At 45.1% G+C, this 22711-nt stretch overlaps 1 pseudogene; it reads left to right on the top strand.

The window, feature by feature from the left end:
• Positions 1-8934: 8934 nt before the first annotated feature.
• Positions 8935-22711, top strand: part of LOC144683079 (importin subunit alpha-5 pseudogene) — a 47401-nt pseudogene continuing 33624 nt past the window's right edge.

Raw genomic sequence — 22711 nt, 5'->3', positions numbered from 1 at the left:
TTGTCTCTACCTTTAATGCCTGTATCCAATCGTCAAAATTACTTTGCTTTACCCTCTCAAATTCTATATAGGTCTACCCAGGCTGTTTATTTATGTTCCAAAATTTCTGCCTGTGCGCCTCAGGGACCAACTCAGACACACTAAGAATAGCCTTTTTCCTCCATCATAATCCACAGGTACTTCTTCCGACAGCGATGCATATACCTCATGAACTCTACCCACCAATCTACACTGCAAGAGCAATGTGCAGATTTCTTTTCGCCATTGCATTTGCTTAGCTACCTTCTCAAACAAAATAAAGAATGCCTCTACATCTGTTTCCTCAAACTTTGGAAGGGCTTGTATGAATTAAAACATCAACCACTGGGCTTTGGGTTGTAGGTGGTTGTTTCAGCTTCAGCACTTTCCTCAGTATCTGAGACCTCTCTTTTAAATTCCAGCCTTTTAAGCCTTTATCATTCCTTCTCACTTTCCTCCCTTGCTAACTGCTCTCTCTGAAGGTCAAGTTTACACATTTCCAATTCTCATTGAAACGCTCTCTCTTTTTCCCTTTCCTCTCATTCCCTCGCCTTTTCCTTCACCCAAAATTCCAGTCGCAACTTCTGTCCTATCTGAAACTATGCTCACATAAACATGTATCCTTCCAATTCTAAAGGTTCTTTCACTTCCATTTTCAGTCTTTTGTCTACTAATCTTTGGAGCTCTACTTTCTTAGCTCTCGCTCTAACTTATATTCTTAACTCATCCACAACACTCACCAACTGAGCGATGGTTAATATCATTAAAGAATCATAATTTAACCCAGGCTGTTTCAAAAACTCACTTGCACCAAAGGTTCACTAATATATAAGAAACCTGGTCTCTGTCCTTTTATCCCTTACCAATTGCTGTTACTCCAAGTCCAATCACCCGCTGTCCGCGTTTCAAATCCTGCAAGAGCCCCCAATTTATGTTGTGACCAGGATGGAAGAAGTGAACATAAGACCATAAGACATAGGAGCAGAAATTAGGCCATTTGTACCATCAAGTCTGCTCCGCCATTCAATCATGGCTGATAAGTTTCTCAACCCTATTCTCCCACCTTCTCCCCGTAACCTTTGATCCCCATACCAATCAAGAACCTATCTATCTCGGTCTTAAATACACTCAATGACCTGGCCTCCACAGCCTTCTGTGGCAATGAATTCCATAGATTCACCCTCTCTGGCTAAAGATGTTTCTCCTCATCTCTGTTCTAAAAGGTCTTCCCTTTACTCTGAGGCTGTGCCCTCGGGTCCTCGTCTCTCCTACTAATGGAAACATCTTCCCCACGTCCACTCTATCCAGGCCTTTCAGTATTCTGTAAGTTTCAATCAGATCCCCTCTCATCCTTCGAAACTCCATCGAGTATAGACCCAGAGTCGTCAAACGTTCCTCATATGTTAAGCCTTTCATTCCTGGGATCGTTCTCGTGAACCTCCTCTGGATCCTCTCCAGGGCCAGCACATCCTTCCTGAGATACGGGGCCCAAAATTGCTCACAATATTCTAAATGTGGTCTGACCAGAACCTTATAAAGCTTCAGCAACACATCCCTGCTTTTATATTCTAGTCCTCTCGAAATAAATGCCAACATTGCATGTGCCTTCCTAACTACCGACTCAACCTGCAAATCAACCTTAAGAGAATCCTGGACTAGGACTCCCAAGTCCCTTTGCACTCCAGATTTCTGAATTCTCTCCCCATTTAGAAAATAGTCTATCCCTCTATTCTTCCTACCAAAGTGCATGACCTCACACTTCCCCATGTTGTATTCCATCTGCCACTTTTTTGCCCATTCTCCTAACCTGTCCAAATCCTTCTGCAGCCTCCTCAATACTACCTGTCCCTCCACCTATCTTTGTATCATCTGCAGACTTAGCCAGGATGCCCTCAGTTCCTTCATCTAGATCATTAATATATAAAGTGAAAAGTTGTGGTCCCAACACTGACCCCTGCGGAACTCCACTAGTCACCAGCCGCCATCCTGAGAAGGACCCCCTTATCCCCACTCTCTGCCTCCTGCCAGACAGCCAATCTTCTATCCATGCTAGTACCTTGCCTCTAACACCATTGGCTCTTATCTTACTGAGCAGCCACCTGTGCGGCACCTTGTCAAAGGCCTTCTGAAAGTCCAAGTAGATAACGTCCATTGGCTCTCCTTTGTCTAACCTACTCGTTACCTCCTCAAAGAATTCTAACAGATTTGTCAGGCATGATCTCCCCTTGATGAAACCATGCTGACTTTGCCCGATTTTACCATGCACTTCCAAGTATTCTGAAATCTCATCCTTAATAATGGACTCTAAAATCTTACCAACGACCGAGGTCAGGCTAACCGGCCTGTAATTTCTCATCTTTTGCCTCACTCCCTTCTTAAACAGGGATTGTGCTTATGATCTAGCCCCCTACTCCACAGGCCATGCCATTAATTTAAAAGTTTAAATTTTCTCACCAAAATAGTCAATAATCTATTTCCCCTACTGGTGCCCGGAATAAAAGAGTCTTCAACCAGGCTTCTTTCAATAAACTCAGAATGATTGTTTATTATAATAAGAAACTTCTTTTTAACAAGTTGGAAGTACTAGTTAATTCACAATTGTAATCAGGAAACAAAACTATCTATCTCTTCCTAAAGAATTCCCTCAGCGCACATACAGACAAACAAAAGACAAATGGATAGAGGTTCTCTACAGAGATGAGCTTTAGAGGATGGGCATTATAAAATAAAGGATAAAGTTTGCAGGTTCTCGATGCTGTTGACCCAGAGTTCCCTTGTATGGACGTCCGAAAGTTCTCACCAACTGGTCTAAGCTTTGCAGGTCCAAATGCAGACATTACACTCACATGAGGGTTCTCTGGCTGCAAGTTGCTAGCCACACACAATTGCAGGCAAGGTAGAGAGAAGGAGAGAGAGCTGGCTAGGGGGTAGCTCTTCCTTCCTCGCTAGTTCCCAAACAAAACTGCCTTCAAAACAAGCAGGTTCACAACTTAAGTTTTCTTCCTCTCTCCCATGTGATTTCCGACAAGTTACCAACCTTTGCCTTTTCAGTTATTTTCCCCATCAATTAAAGTGATTGCTGTTCAAAACAAACAACCAGATCTTCCTCAAGTACCATAAAGGTCAGGTAGTTTCTTGGAAGAGGCCTGCTTGTTGACAGTTCCAAGGTGAACTATGACTTAAAAAAAAAAGAATCCCAGATTAGCATCCAAATGAACAGATAATGCCATGTGCTTCCATTTGGTAAAAGAAAATTTCAGTCTTGAGAGATATGATTCTAAAATAGTCAATTTAATAAAGATATGCATCACAGAACCACAAGCACCCACATCACTCCCCATCCACATGTGGCACCATGTGCAGTTCTAAAGTTCTCCAAAACAAAAACAAAAAACAAAAATTGCTGGAAAAACTCAACAGGTTTGACAGCATCTGTGGAGAGAAAGACAGAGTTAATGTTTCAAGTCCTTATGACTCTTCTTCTAGACCCTGAACTCAGAACTCAGAGAGTTCTGATAAAGAGTCATAAGGACTTGAAACGTTAACTTTGTCTTTCTCTCCACAGATGCTGTCAGACCTGCTGAGTTTTTCCAGCAATTTTTGTTTTTTGTTTTTGTTTCAGATTTCTAGCTTCTGCAGCATTTTGCTTTTATCTAAAGTTCTCTAACTTGCCTCTGGTATGTGGGATCTCTCGCTTTCCCACTCTATCGATTTGGCCTCAGAGTGATATTCACTGGCGGCTATATTCCACCTGAAGTGCCCGGATATGGTTAACAGTGACAAGGAGCATACCTCTGAACCCTCTCTCATTGGCATAGCTTTCTGGAGTTCTTTCTCAACCAACCAACCAACCAGCAATACCCTGATAGTCTAATACAAATTCTCAGCCCTTTTGCATACCTGAGCTATTCATACCACTTTTAGGATTCAGTCCCCTTTAGCTCGTTCATACATTGCTTCTCCAATAGCTTCTGGAATTCTATTTTTCTTCTTACTGCCAAACAGAAAACTGACCTTTTTATAGAGAGCTTTTCTAGCTACTGGCTTTCCCACATGCAGTACCACTCCCTACAAACATCACCAACTGTAACCAACTCCTCAAAACATCCAATACTTCCACAAACTTAAATAGAGCCCATAGAAATTATTTAGCAACTAACCTGCAAGTTGCTAATGATCCCTTTAAATGGCACTGGTGGTGGGCGCTCCTTTCTGCTGCTGAATCTATATTCAGCTGTGTGTGTTTAAGAAAGGACTTTAATTAGAATGGCTAGATTCAGAATGGCAGCACTGGCATCAAATCAACGTTATTCACTGACTGATATCACGATCTGCTTACACCGCATGACATAGGCTCATAACTTCTGACATAGGCTCATAATGTCTTTGCTAACACCCTCACCAAGTGCTCAGTGTGGGTCACACCGGAAATGAGTGCAAGTGAAGCAGATACCAGTTCGTTATTAAAATGGCACCAGGAGCACCAAAACTACCAGCTCTACAGAGCTGAATTTTGAGGCCTACCTGCTATAATGGAGCACGAAAGGAGAAATGAATATGGCAGCTCTTTGGTAATCCAACTTGTTTCTTTAAACATAGAAACTAGGAGCAGGAGTAGGCCATTCGGCCCTTCGAGCCTGCTCCGCCATTCATTATGATCATGGCTGATCATCCAACTCAATAGCCTGCTCCCGCTTTCTTCCCATACCCTTTGATCCCTTTCGCCCCAAGAGCTATATCTAACTCCTTGAAAGCATACAATGTTTTGGTCTCAACTACTTTCTGTGGTAACGAATTCCACAGGCTCACCACTCTCTGGGTGAAGAAATTTCTCCTCATCTCAGTCCTAAATGATCTACCCCATATCCTCAGACTGTGACCCCTGGTTCTGGACTCCCCCACCACCAGGAACATCCTTCCTGCATCTACTCTGTCTAGTCCTGTTAGAATTTTATAGGTTTCTATGGGATCACCCCTCATTCTTCTGAACTCTAGCGAATATAATCCTAATTGACTCAATCTCTCCTCATATGTCAGTCCCGCCATCCCAGGAATCAGTCGGGTAAACCTTCGCTGCACTCCCTCTATAGCAAGTACATCCTTTCTCAGATAAGGAGACCAAAACTGTACACAATATTCCAGGTGTGGTCTCACCAAGGCCCTGTACAATTGCAGCAAGACATCCCTGTTCCTGTACTCGAATCCTCTGGCTATGAAGGCCAACATACCATTTGCCTCCTTTACCGCCTGCTGCATCTGCATGCTTACCTTCAGTGACTGGTGTACAAGGACACCCAGGTCTGGTTGCACGTTCCCTTCACTCAATTTACAGCTATTCAGGTAATAATCTGCCTTCCTGTTTTTGCTATCAAAATGGATAACCTCACATTTATCCACATTATACTGCATCTGCCATGTATTTGCCCACTGACTCAGCTTGTCCAAATCACACTGAAGCATCTCTGCATCCTCCTCACAGCTCACCCTCCCGCCCAGCTTTGTGTCATCTGCAAATTTGGAGATATTACATTTAATTCCTTCATCTAAATCATTACTGTATATTGTGAATAGCTGGAGTCCCAGCACCGATCCCTGCAGCACCCCACTAGTCACTGCCTGCCATTCGGAAAAAGACCCGTTTATTCCTACTCTTTGTTTCCTGTCTACCAACCAGTTTTCTATCTATCTCAATACACCACCCCCAATCCCATGCGCTTTAATTTTACACGCCAAACTCTTATGTGGGATTTTGTCAAAAGCCTTCTGGAAGTTGAAATAAACCACATCCACTGGCTCCTCCTCATCAATTCTACTAATTACATCCTTGAAAAATTCCAGTAGATATGTCAAGCATGATTTCCTTTTCATAAATCCATGCTGACTCTGTCCGATTCTGCCACTGTTTTCCACATGCTCAGCATTAAATCTTTTATAATGGACTCTAGAATTTTCCCCACTATCGACATCAGGCTGACTGGTCTATAATTCCCTGTTTTCTCTCTACCTTTCTTTTTAAATAGTGGGGTTACATTAGCTACCCTCCAATCTGTAGGAACTGTTCCAGAGTCTATAGGATCTCGAAAGATGACCACCAATGCATCCACTATTTCTAGGGCCACTTCCTTAAATACTCTGGGATGTAGATTATCAGGCCCTGGGGATTTATCAGCCTTCAATCCCATCAATTTCCCCAACACCATTTCCCTACTAATACTGATTTCTTTCAGTTCCTCCCTCTCACTAAACCCTGTGATCCCCAACACTTCATGCCACTAGGTATTGTTGCAAAACTTATAGAATATTGGCCACTCAGTATGATGAATTTAGCACCAATTACTGGCAAGCAAATGTTTTTGAGACAGTTAATTCCTATTTTTCAAAACAGATTGTGCATCATGAATATGCTTTGATGTTAAGTTTTAAACCAAAGATGTTGCTCCTTTACTTGTAATTTATATCCTGAAATGTAGATGTTAATGGTTGTTCTTGTGGGGCACTGATACTTTAATAACTGCAGTTACTTCTATTCAAAGTAACAAAGGGCATATCATCTGAAGAGCATCATGTCTAAACTTGTAATTAGAGTTTTATGTCAGGTTCAAGCATTGTCAGTTACAAGTTGGCTTCTTATATTCAGTAATGCCACCATTTCATAAATCAGGAGAAAAACTCTTGTTAAATCAAGGGCAGGATTTTCCGCTTGGTGTGCGGACGCACGCCCAACACGCCCGAACGTGAAATAGCTCGCAGTGAGGTCGGGCGAGCATCCCGACGTCATTGCACACTCGCTCAATATTTCAGTCAGTGGGCGCGCACAAGAGTCGGCAGCACACCCGCCGACAATTAAGAAGCCTATTAAGACCATTAATCAATTAATTAGCTGTATATTTTGCTGCCCATCCAACGTTACAGTTGGCGGGCAGGCAAATTGGCAGGTGGCCTTTGGATTTTTGAGGAAACCTCAACAATGGGCAGGATGAGGCTTCTGTAATTAAATTTTAAAAATACAAATTTTTGGGCAGAATTTTTCAAATATACATGTTAAGGTGAGTGAGTCCGCTGTATGGACGTTTTTTTCTGGAATTTTAAAAACTTTATTCATTGGTTTAAAATAATTCAGCTCCCTGAGGCAGCTCTCTACCTTCAGGGAGCTTTCATTGCATGCTCCCTTGCACATGCGCAGACTTCAGCGCTCACCCTCCTCCCGCACCCACCCTGGCAACGCTAAGCTGCTCAGCACGCCTTTCACGCTGGCTGGCCGTTAATTGGCCAGCCAGCGTGAAATCGCAGTCAGGGGCCGATTGCAAGCAGCGGGCCATTTCCCGGCCATTCCCGGGCCCACCCACCGTCCTTGCCCAACGATCCTGCCCCAAAAGATTTGCTATAAAAATCATGGGTTGCTACCTTTTTTCCAAAAATAAACCATATAGACTGACAAAAACAAAAAGCTAAAAGCTACTGCGGATGCTGGAAATCCAAAACAAAAACAGAATTACCTGGAAAAACTCAGCAGGTCTGGCAGCATCGGTGGAGAAGAAAAGAGTTGACGTTTCGAGTCCAACATGACCCTTCAACAGAACTGAAGTATAGTTGGGAGAGGGGTGAAATATAAGCTGGTTTAAGGTAGGGGGTGGGGGGAGAGAGAAGTTGAGGGTGGGGTGGTTGTGGGGACAAGCAAGCAGTGATAGGAGCAGATAATCAAAAGATGTCACAGACAAAAGGATCAAAGAGGTGTTGAAGGTGGTGATATTATCTAAGAAAAGTGCTAATTAAGAATGGATGGCAGGATACTCAAGGTACAGCTCTAGTGGAACGTCTGATCCAAGATTGAGTCAGACCACTTTTCAGGCATCCAGACTGACTGCCTAAGACCAGGCATTTGACCTCTTACATAGGCTTCTTGGCATTTCTTCTTGAACGAAGAAAGGACAAAGTGCTCCAGAGATTTTAGAGTCATAGAGTCATAGAGGTCTACAGCACAGAAAAAGGCCATTCGGCCCATCGAGTCTGCGCCGGTCAAACAAGTACCTTACTATTCTAATCCCATTTTCCAGCACTAGGCCCATAGCCTTGTATGCCAAGGCATTGCAAGTGCACAATTAAATAGTTCTTAAATGTTATGAGGGTTTCTGGCTCTACCACCCTTTCAGTCAGTGAGTTCCAGATTCCCACCACCCTCTGGGTGAAAAAATTCTTCCTCACATCCCCTCTAAACCTCCTGCCCTTTATCTTAAATCTATGCCCCCTGGTTATTGATCCCTCCACCAAGGGGAAAAGTTCCTTCCTGTCTACCCTATCTATGCCCCTCATAATTTTATACATATTTCACCCCTCGGGCACAGACTGCAAAGTCATGAGCGTTTTAGTGGACTGCAGAACAGTTGAATGACTGGGAAAGTTGTACAATCTCCTTGTGAAAGCTGTCCATGGAGCAGTCACAGGTGGAGACGCTCACAACCTGTTGCAATGTCATCATTCAGGTTTGGTCCAGTCTCCCTCATGGTTCAAGCTAACAGTGAAGCCTCGTAGTGTGGGTTAGGAGAATGCCTGTGCCTGAGCTGAGAATACAGCATGCACTCCAGAGGGCAAAGCTGCTGTCAATCAGTCAGGGGAGCTCAGTCCCATGTGTTGCACAGCCTGCAGTATGTGGGAAGTCTTAGATGCTCCAGGTCACCAGGAGCCTGGTGACCTGGAGCATCTAAGACTTCCCACATACTGCAGGCTGTGCAACACATGGGACTGAGCTCCCCTGTAACCAGTTGGAGCAGTAGCGGGAGCAGAGCAGAGCAAACCTTGGGGTGAACGGCGCCAGTGGAGCTTCTCAATAAAAGCCTGAGGGTTGAGGCCCAGATCGAGCCTGTTGGAGCAGCAGCTAAGCCCAACAGGAACCCCATCAGAATTCAAAAAGGTTGATTAATTGTTGAATTCCTTGGTCGAGATGATGATTCTATACTGCAGTTTGAGTCAGCCTGGGCACTGACAAACATTTTCTCAGGAACATCAGCACAAACGGGCCGTGGTAGAAGGAGGTGCAATTCCACCACTTGTACATCTCCTTTCCTCTCCATACATGCACATCAGTGAGCAAGCTGTGTGGGCCTTTGGTAACATTGCAGGTGATGACCCCCTCTTTTGTGATGCAGTAATTGAATGCTCTGCTGTCCCCTCACTTCTGGGCTTGGTACAACCAGGCATCCCAGTTGGCTTCTTGAGCAATATCACATGGACTATATCAAATCTATGTCGCAACAAAAATCCACACCCACCTCTCCAGACAGTTCAACAGATCCTCCCCACGCTGGTTCAGTTTCTTCATTATGAGGATAATATCCTTCACTCTGATGCTTGTTGGGCAATATCGTACCTGACGGCTGGCCCAAATGAATGGATTGAGGAGGTGGTCCGCACCGGTATCTTTCCAAGGCTTGTGCAATTGATGTTAAAGGATAAGCCGGCTCTGTTGACTCCTGCCATCTGCACTGTTGGAAACATTGTGACCGGAACTGATAACCAAACAGAGGCGGCACTTGAAGCAGGAGATCTCTCCATTCTACTGAAGCTTTTGAAACATCACAAGACCTGTATACAGAAGGAGGCTGCTTGGACCATTTCCAATATTGCTGCTGGACCTACAATGCAGATTCAACAGTCGATTACTTGCGGAGTTATAGCTCCCCTTATTGAACTTCTGGAAAGAGGTGAATTTAAAGTACAAAAAGAAGCTGTTTGGTCTGTGACTAATTACATGAATGGTGGGAAAGTTGACCAGGTTGTTCACTTGGTGCAATGTGGGGTGCTGGAACCTCTCTTTAACCTACTAAGTAACAAAGATGCCAAAATTCTTCTTGTGATCCTGAATCCTTGTCCAACATCTTCCAGGCTGGAGAACTGTTGGGTGAGATGGATAACCTATGTCTATTAATAGAAGAACTTAATGGCTTGGAGAAAATTGAGTCTCTTCAATTCCATCCAAATGCCACGGTGTGTAAAACAGCATTAAAGCTAATTGAGAAGTACTTCCTTGATGAGGAGGAGGAAATTCCAAACATGCATCCTGAAGTGACAAATGGAGAACTTTCATTTGAAGTGCATACTACTGAAGATAAATTTAGCTCTTGAAAAAATGTGAAGAGAAATTGTACAGACAGGCATTTCTGTGGCCGCAGACATGACTCTAGGATGGTGTGTTGCTTCCCTGGGGCCAGGGTCAAGGATATCATTGAATGGCTGCAGGGCATTCTGAAGGGAGAGGGTGAACAGTCAGAGATCGTGGTTTACATTGGTACCAACGACATAGGTAGAAAGAGGGATGCGATCCTGCAACAAGAATTTAGGGAGCTAGGTAGCAGATTGAAAAGCAGGACCTCAAGAGTTGTAATCTCTGGATTACTCACGGTGCCACATGCTAGTGAGTATAGGAATAGGCGGATAGAGCAGATGAATGCGTATCTGAAGAGTTGGTGCAAGAGGGACAGCTTTAGATTCCTAGACCACTGGGGAAGGTGGAACCTGTACAAGTCCAATGGGTTGCACTTGAACTGGAATGGGACAAACATTGTTGTGGGACGGGGTTTGCTAGGGCTGTTGGTGGGTGTTTAAACTAATTTGGCATGGGGATGGGATACGGAGTGGAGGTGGTGTTGCACAGACAAATATAAAAGAAAAACCAAGTCAGTCTGGAAGGCATACCATTTATATTCAAGTTAAGGCACAGGGGAGTATTGCAAGGCTGGATGGCATTTATTTTAATGAAAGGAGTCTTGCGAGTAAGGCAGATGAGTTGAGGGTGTTGATTAATACATGGGGATATGATATCATTGCTATCATGGAGACATGGTTGAGGGAGGGGCAGGACTGGCAGCTCAATATTCTGGAGTATAGAATCTCCAGGTGAGACGGGGGCTGGGGGGCTGTAAAAGAGGAGGTGGTGTTGTAATATTGATCAATAAGTCAATTACTACAATAAGGAGGGATTATATCTTAGAAGACTCCTCAAATGAGGCCATATGGGTAGAACTTAAAAACAAAAATGGGGCAATCACATTGCTGGGAGTATACTATAGACCCCCAAACAGTCAGGGAGATATAGAAGGGCAGATATGTACGCAAATCTCAGAGAAGTTTAAAAATAATAGGGTAATAATAGGGGATTTCAACTTCCCCAATATTAACAGGGATAGACAAAGCGGGAAAGGCTTAGAGGGGGCGGAATTCTTAAAATGTATCCGGGAGAGCTTTTTAAGCCAGCACATAGAAAATCCTACAAGAGGTGCTGGACCTAATTTTAGGAAACAAAGCCAGGCAAGTGGTAGATGTGTCAGTGGAGGAGCATTTCGGTGATAATGACCATTACTCAGTAAGATTTAAGGTAGTTATTGAAGAGAATAAATATGGACCGGAAATAGAGTTTCTGAATTGGGGGAAGGCCGATTTTAATATGATAAGACAGGATATGGCCAAAGTGGACTGGGAGCAAGTGGACTTGGAAAATCTACATCAAAGCAGTGGGAGTCATTCAAAAAGGAAATAGTGAGAGTGCAGGGCCAACATGTTCCCATAAAGAAGTCCAGAGAACCCTGGATGTCGAGGAATGTGCAGGATTGGATAAGGAAAAAAAGGGGAGCTTATGGTAGATACTGAGAGCTCAAAACAGCGGAAGCCCTAGAGGAGTATAGAAAGTGCAGGGGGTTACTTAATAAAGAAATCAGGAGAGCAAAGAGGGGGCATGAAAAATCACTGGTGGGTAAAATAATGGAAAATCCCAAGGTGTTTTATAATATTAGGGCAAGAGGATAACCAGAGAAAGAGTAGGGCCCATGAGGGACCAAAGTGGCAATTTGTGTGAAGAGCCAGAAGACGTAAGCGAGGTTTTAAATGATTATTTTGCATCTGTATTCACTATAGAGAAGGACGTTTTAGGTATAGAAATCAAGGAGGAGGGCTGTGATATACTTGAACAAATTAGCATTGAGAGGGAGGAAGTATTAGCAGTTTTAGCGGGCTTAAAAGTGGATAAATCCCCAGGCCCAAATGAGATGTATCCCAGGCTGCTGTGGAAGGCAAGGGAGGAGATTGCAGGGGCTCTGACATTAATTTTCAAATCCTCTCTGGCCACAGGAGAGGTGCCAGAGGACTGGAGGACAGCTAATGTGGTACCATTGTTCAAGAAGAGTGGTAAGGATAAACCAGGGAACTATAGGCCAATAAGTCTAACATCAGTAGTAGGGAAACTTTTGGAAAAAATTCTGAGGGACAGAATTAATCTCCACTTGGAGAGGTAAGGAATTAATCAAGGATAGTCAGCATAGCTTTGTCAGGGGGACATCATATCTAACAAATTTGGTTGATTTTTTCGAGGAAGTGACTAGATGTGTAGATGAGGGTAGTGTAGTTGATGTAGTCTACATAGACTTCAGTAAGGCTTTTCACAATGTCTCACATGAGAGACTGGTCAAGAAGGTAAGAGCCCATGGGATCGAGGGCAGTTTGGCAAATTGGATCCAAAATTGGCTTAGTGGCAGGAGGAAGAAGGTGATGGTCAAAGGTTGTTTTTGCACTTGGAAGCCTGTGTCCAGTGGCATACCGCAGGGTTCAGTGCTGGGTCACTTGCTGTTTGTAGTGTACATTAATAGTCTAGACATGTATGTAGGAGGTATGATCAGTAAGTTCACAGATGACACGAAAATTGGTGGTATGGTAAATATCAAGGAGGAAAGCCTTAGACTGCAGGACAATGTAGATGGGTTGGTCAGATGGGCAGAGCAGTGGCAAATGGAATTTAATCCTGAAAAGTGTGAGGTGATGCATTTTGGGAGGACTAACAAGGCAAGGGAGTACACGATGAATGGTAGGACCCTAGGAAGTACAGAGGATCAGAGGGACCTTGGTGTGCATGTCCATTGATCCTTGAAGGCAGCAGGACATGTAGATAAGGTGGTTAAGAAGGCATATGGGATACTTGCCGTTATTCTTGAATACAAGAACAGGGAGGTTATGCTGGAACTGTATAAAACATTAGTTAGGCCACATCTGGAGTACTGTGTGCAGTTCTGGGCGCCACACTATAGGAAGGATGTGATTGCACTAGAGAGGGTGCAGAGGAGATTCACTAGAATATTGCCTGGGCTGGAGTGTTTTAGCTGTGAAGAGAGACTACATAGGCTGGGGTTGTTTTCCTTAGAGCAGAGAAGGCTGAGGGGGGACCTGTTAGAGGTGTACAAAATTATGAGGGGCATAGATAGGGTAGATAGGAAGAAACTTTTCCCTTTAGTGTGGGGTCAATAACCAGGGGGCATAGATTTAAGGTAAGGGGCAGGAAACTTAGAGGGGATTTGGGGAAAACATTTTTCACCCAGAGGGTGGGGGTTATCCGGAACTCACTGCCTGAAAGGGTGGTAGCGGCAGGAACCCTCACAACATTTAAGAAGTATTTAGGTGAACACTTGAAACAACATAACATACAGGGCTACGGGCCAAGTGCTGGAAAATGGGATTAGAGTAGATAGGGTCTTGATGCCAACGCGGAAACGATGAGCTGAAGGGCCTCTTTCCGTGCTCTAAAACTCCATGACCCTATGACTCTATGATCTAGCTGTATGTCTCATGGCCTTCAGAGAGTGGAAACGACGGAGAAGAGAACAACAGAGGTGTCTGGCTGGGCAAAGGGAGGATAAGCACCATCAGGAAGAAGGGGCAGCTGGGACTCCCGCATATGCTGCTGAAGAATCACAGCGAGCCGTCGTTGGTCAGCGCCTAGCTGGTCCAGGGCCCATGGGCACCGCCTTTCATTCCTGCAGATGACTGAGAACCAGTGTCGGCGAAGACTGCACATGTCTAGGGAACTGGTCGGTCATGTCTGCCAGCTACTGCAGGATTTGGCACCACAGGGACATGAAGGGCATCCACTGCCTTTGGGCGTGAAAATGACCATGGTGTTCAATTTTTACGCCAGTAGCTCCTTTCAGGGCTCCACAGGTGACCTCTGTAGGGTATCTCAAGCCTTCACCCACAAATGCATCCATGAGGTCATGGACGCCATCTTCACAAAGGCACACAGCTTTGTGCATTTCTCCCAGGATCAGGAAAGCCAGGAAGCGACAATGCTGGGATTTGCCCAGATCTTACACAGGTGCCGGGTGCCATCGACTGCACTCACGTGTGGCTCAGATCTCCGTGGCAACAAACGGTCAACTATGTCAACCGCAAAAGCTTCCACTCACTGAATGTTCAGCTGGTAAGCGAGCACCACAAACGCATCCTGCAGGTCTGCGCACAGTTCCCGGGGAGCATCTACAACTCCTCCATGCTCAGTAGGTCTCAAATCCCTGACATCTTCCGGGATCCACAGAGGCTGCAGGGATGGCTCATTAGGATCAATATAGTCCACAGAGGGTGTCACGCATCGTCTTCACCTGCTGTGCCCTTTACAACCTGGCACTACAAAGGATGAGGAGCTGGCTGAGGAGGAGATGGAGGAGCTGGACTCTCCTCTGATGAGGAGGACGTCAACAGGGATAAGGGTAAGGAGATCCTCTATGGTGAGGATAACGACGATGAGGCCATTGCACTGGCCAGACGAGGCGGGCGTGCTTGGGAAGCTCTCATAGCTGCTAGATTTGTGGAGGATGATAACAGCATGCAGTGAGGAGACACCATAGATCCTCACATAGCCTCTGTGTGAAGGTTTGACTCCAGTCTGGCTGATGGCAGCGCACATACCCTCTGTGATAAGGCTGCTGTCATGGAGACACAGCGGAGGTCCTAAGAATCACTCGGTTCCAGGAGGATGATGATGACATGCAGTGAGGACACTCCATAGGTCTTTGCGTGGCCTCTGAGAATGTCTGACTCCTGTCTGGCTGAGGGCAGCTCGCTTGCACTCTGTGTTCAGGGTCATATCATGAAGGTGCAGCCGTCAAACTTTAAATGCACCTAATCCTTTGCCCACTTTCAGCACCTGATCCCTTCAGGAGCACAGCATCACCGGGCACAAATGCTGACAAGATGGGGGCCAGTCCTACCTCAAAGATGCTGAGAGCACACACAGAGAGAATGATGCAATTCCTTGACACATGTCCACGACATTCTGGCAGCAATGACAAGCAACGTCGAGGTGCAGGCATCAGTAACTTATTCAGTGAGTGTGAAGCCAGATGATCACTCTGGTCTGAAGCTTACACACTGCACAGGGAAGAGGCCCTGGACTAAGACAACCGCTTTTATCTTATGCACAAACTAAGGTGTCTCATCTGAGTGACACGAACATTGCTCATCTGAATAAGGAGCCATAGGCAAGGAAACATTCTTGGGAATTTAGTTACAATAGTGAGCATTATGTACAAGTGATTAACACCCATTCCTCAGCTGTGCAACCATTTCTTCTTAGCCTTCCTAACCATGGTGGCCCGGCATCCACAGCGGAAGTGGAGGCAGTCTGCTGACTGCTATTCCCTATCTGTGATGACTTTGATGGGCATCCTCTGGAGGACCGAGACCCGGAGGCCCCAGCCTGCTTTCGGGACCTGCTGTGTGGCAGTGGCACCCTCCTCGGCCTGTGGGGCTGGGGCTGCTGGGGTCACAGGGAGAGGGGATTCAGATGGGCCGGACACTCCTGGAGTCACCTGGATGGATGGCCCTGGGGTGTGCACCTGCTGATCCTCTCCCCTATGGGTGCCCAAGGGCCTCTGGCTGACTCCTTGTGGAGAAGGGGAAGCTGGAGAGAGATCGAGCCGCCCAGCACACCTCTTGCATTGACACTGTTGGAGGCCAACTATGGCGTCAGCGATGGAGTTCAGCCTGCACAGCAGGAAAAGACCGATGTCCTGGACCAAGGTCTCCATGGCGGCTGCCATCCTACCAATGTTGACCTCAGTGCGATGACATGCTGGCACTATCACCTCAGCCTGAAAGCGGACGGACTCCTCCAAGTGTCTTGCAATCTGAGGAGAGCAGTGAACATCCCTTCCTGATGTTCCTGAGTTTGCCTTTGCAGCTCCAGCAACTGAGGTATGACCAAGTCCAGAGGCTCCTCATCTGACTCAGACTCAGCAGATTTCTGGTCTCCAGCAGTCCTCCGAGTGCTGGAAACCTGGGAAGTCCCTGCTGGTGCCTGCTGTGGATCAGACAGTGCGATGTGCTCACCAGATTGTGACTGCGAGGCTACTCTAGAACTAGGTCCCACCGAGGTGTGTGTCTCTGCGCTGGTGAAGGGTGTGGGTGAGTGCTGTGATGGGTCTTCAGTGAGGGAGCCTTCAGATTCTTCTTTCAATTTGCCTTCAGGGCTTGATTAGAGGCCCTGGGTAGTGGACTCCCTCGGCTGTTTCCCAGATGTGCCTGCGAAAGCAAGGAGAGGTAATTAGTGCATCAGTAAGAGCTTGGTTGTCTGATGAATGGTCCACTCCTGGACCCTCACTAGGTAGAGCACCACCGACCTCACCATTAGTACAGGAACTGACCAGATCTTTGGCGACCAGCTGTATGATTCTATTTTCAAAGTCCGCGAGGACCTTGATTTCAGGCATTTCTCCACCAGTCTATGACCTCTCCCTCTTGTTGTCCGCCAACTTGTCCTGCATGTATACAGATGCTGCCAGACCTGCTGAGTTTTTCCAGGTATTTTTGTTTTTGTTGTAGATGATAAATATGTCTGGCCTGTGTGGGTGGTAAGTGGTCCCATGGATGGGATGAGGACAATGAAAGTGTGTATAAGAGAGAGTGAATGGTGATGTCCCTTGAACTGGCAGTGAGTGAGATCCCTGTGGATGTGTGATAGATTTGTGAGCGTGTGAGTTGAGAGTGATGAGAAGAGTGACCTACCCTGGCGGAATGGATGATATCACTCATCCTCTTGCGGCACTGGGTGGCTGTCCTCTTTTGCAGGGCGTTAGCGCTGACCACCACTGCCACCGCCTCCCATGCTGGATTGGTGATGTTGCTGCCCCTCCTGTGGCCAGAGCGGGGGTAGAGGACATCACGGCGGGCCTCCACGGTGTCCAAAAGGTGCTCAAAGGACGCATCGCTAAACTGGGGAGGCTGCAGTCTTTTTGCCTTCCAGGGCCATGTCTTCTTTGCAGCAGTCCTGGGCTGGAAGCACTGAGAGGTGAGTGCGTGGCTGGACTTTAAATATGGCGCCTGGCGTGATGAAGCAGTGAGGTGATGGCGTGGCGGGCGAATTGGAGGCCACCCGCCATCGAAGCAGCGTGTTTCCCGGGAATGCATAATTAACGCAGCGGGATTGAGAGGATGTAGCCAGCATTGTGATCTGTCAGGCTGCCTTGCTCCGAGACACAGACCTCACTCAGGGCCGCTATATCGAGGTCTAGCCTGGCTAGCTCATGCGCCACCAGGGCTGAGCACATTATTATCACCAGAGTCAACTATTGCTGTCACATTCCAGCAGGTTAGCTTCAGAATTTTTCTCCTTTTCCCACCTTTTGAAGTGAGGTTAGAAGTTCACATTTTCTTCTCTGTTGCAGTTTGGCTGCATTAAAAGATGCCCATTGATCGTGGCAGCCAACAGGGTGGTGGGGAGACAAGCATTTGTTTAGGCCACCTTTTCTCGACCCTTCTCCAATTCAGGAGCAAGCAGTGCTGTCCTTCAAAAAGGTTGCTTGGTTGCTCAGGGTGCTACAGAGTGATGATGCCTCTAGGTCACCATCAAAACGAACAATATCCACATGCAGGATTGGAACTAGAACTGCCAGTGTCATCTTACACCTGCCATTTCTGTCCCTTTCCCATCGCTACAGCACTTTCTTGTTGAGTTGAAGTTGGGGTGGACATTAATTTTCCTTCCTACCTGAGCAGTGGCGCGTTAAGGTGGAGTACAGTTTGCTCTGATTGACCCACCCTTTAAGCCTGGAGCTCATCTTTTGTGGCGCAGCGAACTAGGAGGGCGGCAGCGAGGTCTCCAAGCCATAGGTTTGGATTCAGAGTTTCCCTCTCCTAAGTAGGTTGCCCATCAAGGCTTGTAGGGACTCTCCTTACCTAACTATTTTATCCATAGCTGGTATACCAACAACTATAGTGCATGCAATATGGTGTGGCACACCTTTGGTCCAGAACATGATGGTCATTTGAGCCGCATGCAATCCTTCTGTCCTGGCCGTTATCTTATCAAGGAAGACATCCACCTAGTGGTGTCATGTTCATTAGTTCTCTCCTCACTACGTTTTACCCGTCATCTGAGATGGTGTGCCAGGGTGTGGCGCTTGGAGCCAGCAGTGAGAGTTGGGTGTAATGAAGGGATTTATGTTCACCCTACAAGTAGGATACAGCTGAATGAAAATACGAGGGTACTACCTCTATCTAAACACCCACACACCCCTCTTACATAGACTAATGAGGAGTTTAATGCCTGATTTGGGACCCCCTTCGTGAAACTGGGGTGCAGTCCAAACCCCCAAATTTTGTTATGACCCCATTTAGGGACCACTAACTTTTGTTGTAAAGTAGGCAGAATTTGAAATCCCGGTTATTTACTAAGGGAATGAAGCCACATGATTCCATGATTTTAAACAAACAGAAGAAATGTTACTATACAAAAGTCAGTAAAGCAAACAATCAACATTATCTATCTTATACTCTAACATCCGAAATTAACGTGAGGTAAACATAAATTAACCGACAAACTGTGGTTGGATACAGCAAAAACTGCTCATTAAATAGCAGACACAACCAAGACAGTCCCAAGAATTTTTAGCAACACAGCCAGGAATCAGTGATCACGGTGAGTCACATAAACCTTTAAAAACTCAGCCTTCCTCATGAAGGATTCCAGATCCTCTCTTTAGAGGATATAGCTTCTGATTTTTCGCAACAGCCAGTCTGATTCAGACTGTCCCAACGACTGTTCATATCGCGGTTATTCAATCGCTCCTCCTGGCTAAATTTGACTGAAAAATTGTGTCTCTGACAATCAATCGGGAGAGAAGGCAAGCCTTTATATTTGAAAATAGTATTCAATATTTAAACATATCCTGAGAAAAATATAGGTTCTTATTCGGCTTTTCTTATCAGTAATACTGCATTATCCAAAGCATGATATTAAATAACCTGTGCATAAACACAAATAGTACCCAACTAAGGAATCTGCAAATCCTTCTTCAGACAATATAACTTGGTATTCTGTGAGCCCTGACAGTTTCACCTTAACCCTTAAAGTACAAGCATTTTTTATTTGTGCACATATTTGTTACTCAAAGAACAATAACAAAACAATTATGCCTTTATGTAGCACCTTTAACATAGTAAAATGCCACATGGTGCTTTATAAGAGTAATCAAGTAAAATTTGACATTGAGGAACATAAAGGAGGTCTTAGGCCAGATAAACAAAATCATTATCAGAGGTTGTGTTTAAGTTCTTAAGACTTGGGGAGGGAATTCCAGATGCTAGGGCCTTAACAGCTGAAAGTGCATCCACCAATGGCGAGGTGATTAAAATCAGGAATGTTCAAGAGGCCAGACTTGGCAGAACGCAGATACCTTGGAAAGCTGTAAGGCCTGAGGAGATCACAGAGCTAGGGAGGCATGGGGACATGGAGGCATTTGAAAATAAGGATGAGACCTTTAAAACTTTTATTAAAGTTTAAGTTTTAAGATCAGAATTAAAGCTGAAAGAGTGTTTTTAATGCTGTTACCTCTTTGTTAGATAAATCCTTATGTCAGAACACCAAGACATATTAATATCTATAGCTTAAAATGTATTTAAATTAATGAAAACATTGATTTAAGCTTTATATTGGCCCCCAGGCTCCATGGCATGCATTTAAGTGGCCCATGAAGACAAAAGACTTTGACATTGTTGCAGCACAACTAATTGGCTCGCTCCCAAAATAGTACAGGTTAAGTTGCATGTTACGGACAGGAGAAAGGGGCAAACTGAACTCCTTTATTTTTCTCGCTATCTGTCCATAAGCATGGATGTTTCAATTTTTGAAATAGTCTGTGGCGCGTTTCCCCAAACCTTCTGTTTGTGAAGTCAGTTTTAAATTTTGCAGCAAACTCTCTTTAGGGTTAAATCAGAAGTATGTTTATTCATACATTTAAACCCGGGGATGGTTATCGCAACTGCATACACACACACAAGCACACAAGGAGATAGGAAAGAAAAGAGTTTTACAACTAGGGATAACTTAAAACAAAAAAAAACAAAGGTATGGATATTAATTCATGCGAATATCAGAGTCCAGAATGTCAGTCCAGAGAGTGTTCCTTTATGTAGGAGTTAAAGTTCAGGCAGGTTCAGCTAGCTGAAAGCAGGAGTTGCAAATTTCCTTCAAAGTTGGTGATAATGCAGCAAGATGAGGTTGATATACAGAGGCTTGGCCCACTCTACAGGAGATGGCAGGAATCTTCCAGTGAACCAGGCTTCGAGGAAGCTTAGACTTGATTTTGTGGTCAGACTAGAGTCCTGCTTTGGAGTTGACAGACTGGATGTTAATAGCAGACTGCTCTGGGAGTTCAGGAATGTAACATTAAAACTTTCCAAAGGCCAAAGTAGCTTCGGTCATGTGGTGTTACCCATTGCTGTGTCCATTTCAGGCTAACAACCAGTTTACATGTCTCTGGTCAAAATCCATTGTTCACCTTAGGAGATAGATGGTGGCTATTAGTGCCTTCACAGATATAACAAGTTTCGATGGCTTTCTCTCTTTGTCATAAATTCAGGCTGAGGAGATAGGCCGCCTGCTGCTCCCTTGTTTCATTGATTGTAATGGGTCCACACAATGATAGATGTGAGATTCCACAAGGATGAGGGTTGATCTTTGTCCTGTAATTACTGTTGGAAGTTTCCAGAACTGCAGCCAATTTGCAAATCATGTGAACTGTAGCAACCATGTTTTTTGGTCCAGCAAAATCCATTTTTAAATAAGCAGAAAGTCAGGTTTGATTTAAACAGTTTAAGATCTCTTTCATGTCTTATGGACATGACACTGCATTATGAAAATGTTATAACATTATAATGAAACAATTATAACATTTAACTGATTAGTCTGCAAGCGCATATATTCTGTTCAATTGCAATTTTGAAGCCTTGATGAAATTTGCTGATCTCAGCCAGTTAATTAGGATTCTACAATTGGCCTTAGCAACCCAGGCAGGGGGAGAATCAAATAGAATTCTCACTGATCGATATAATTTACAGCAAAGGGCAGAACACTGACAGTAGCGGATTGGCCTCCCGTTACACACCATGCTTTATTTTCTTTTTCTTTGCATTTGGAATTGTAAATGTAACCACATGTAACTGCCGTTGACCCACCACCACCAGATTTCCACCCCTGAGGAAACTGGGAATTACACCCTGATTGATGCATTCTTCTAATTGATGTAAATGTACCAATCATATACCAAGGATTAGTAAAACAATAATCTGGGTTCTTTACTTGAAGATAAGATTATACACAGACAATGTTAACTGGGAGGCTATGTAGACATGTCTGTCCTGTAGGACTGCTGCTGTATTTTGGCTGAAGAATCGTGGGATTATACATCACGATCTGTCTCATGGTGGATAATGATAGACAGCAGTTTAAGGTACACTCCCTTAAAGGTACATGGACATCATATCATGACACTGATTGCTATTGAATGACTCATGGTGGAATGTATACATGTGAACAGGATCTAGCTTGGCTGTGCTTCCCTTCATGGTCAGATAGTCTGCCAACATTCACTGGCTAGTTCACACACAAATAGGCACTTGGGAGAGGCATTGGAGGTTAGATCCTGTCAAACTGTACCTTGATAAGAATTGGCTTTTTCGAGAGGGAAAGGGATCAACTATAAGAAACATGTAAATAAAATGCAACATAATGCTTCTGAATATAATCTATAATATCCCATTAATAATTGAATATATTTTCCAAACAAAACTCAATAACTATCACGTGATGATTGTACCATCAAATGATAGTTACTTTTAGAGGTGAAGGGGTTAATCTTTGTGTTCTTCAAAGTAAGAGATGTCAATGCTAAGGAATTTTACCACTCGAGGTAAGACTGAGCACTTCTAAGACCAGTATAGCACAGATCAGATGCAGAGCAAAGTTCCCCATATTCTGCCCAACACGAACAACTATTGGGGTACTCGGGAATGATGGGCAGAATTTTCCCAAATTTGCACTAAGTGTGGTAGCGGGCGGGCAAAATGGCGTCCTACCCGCCGATGGCGATGGCAGGTTTTCACACCATATCGTCCCCAACTCACCACATTATTAATGCATTCCATGGAAACACACCATTTCCATGGCAGGCAGGCTCTCATTCGCCCTCCCACCATTGCATCACGCCGGCCGCCATGTTTAAAAAGCAGCAGCCAGTGCACCGCTCATCGTTTCCAGCTCACCACCGCTGCTTGGGAGACATGGCCAGAAAAGGCTGTTTAGCAGATGTGCCTGCGAAAGCAAGGAGAGATAATTAGTGCATGGCAGTGGCCTGTGAAACAGGACACATCACTCAGAGCGTCCGCCAGTGCAACAGCCCCCCGGTTTAATGACAGGTCCCTCAAGCGACTGTTGGATGCCGTGGATGCTCGTTGGGATGTCCTGTACCCCCGCTCTGGCCGCAGGATGGGCAGCAATGTGACCAATCCAGCTTGGGAGGTGGTCAGCACCAACACCCTTCAAAAGAGGACAGCCACCCAATGCCATGAATGATCTCCTCCGTTCCGCCAGGGTAAGTCACTCTTT

This window comes from Cetorhinus maximus, chromosome 7 (genome assembly GCF_964194155.1).
Source record: "Cetorhinus maximus chromosome 7, sCetMax3.hap1.1, whole genome shotgun sequence".
NCBI lineage: Eukaryota > Metazoa > Chordata > Chondrichthyes > Lamniformes > Cetorhinidae > Cetorhinus > Cetorhinus maximus.
Note: the sequence above shows the minus strand (reverse complement) of the source record. Positions and strands in the feature narration are given on the sequence as shown.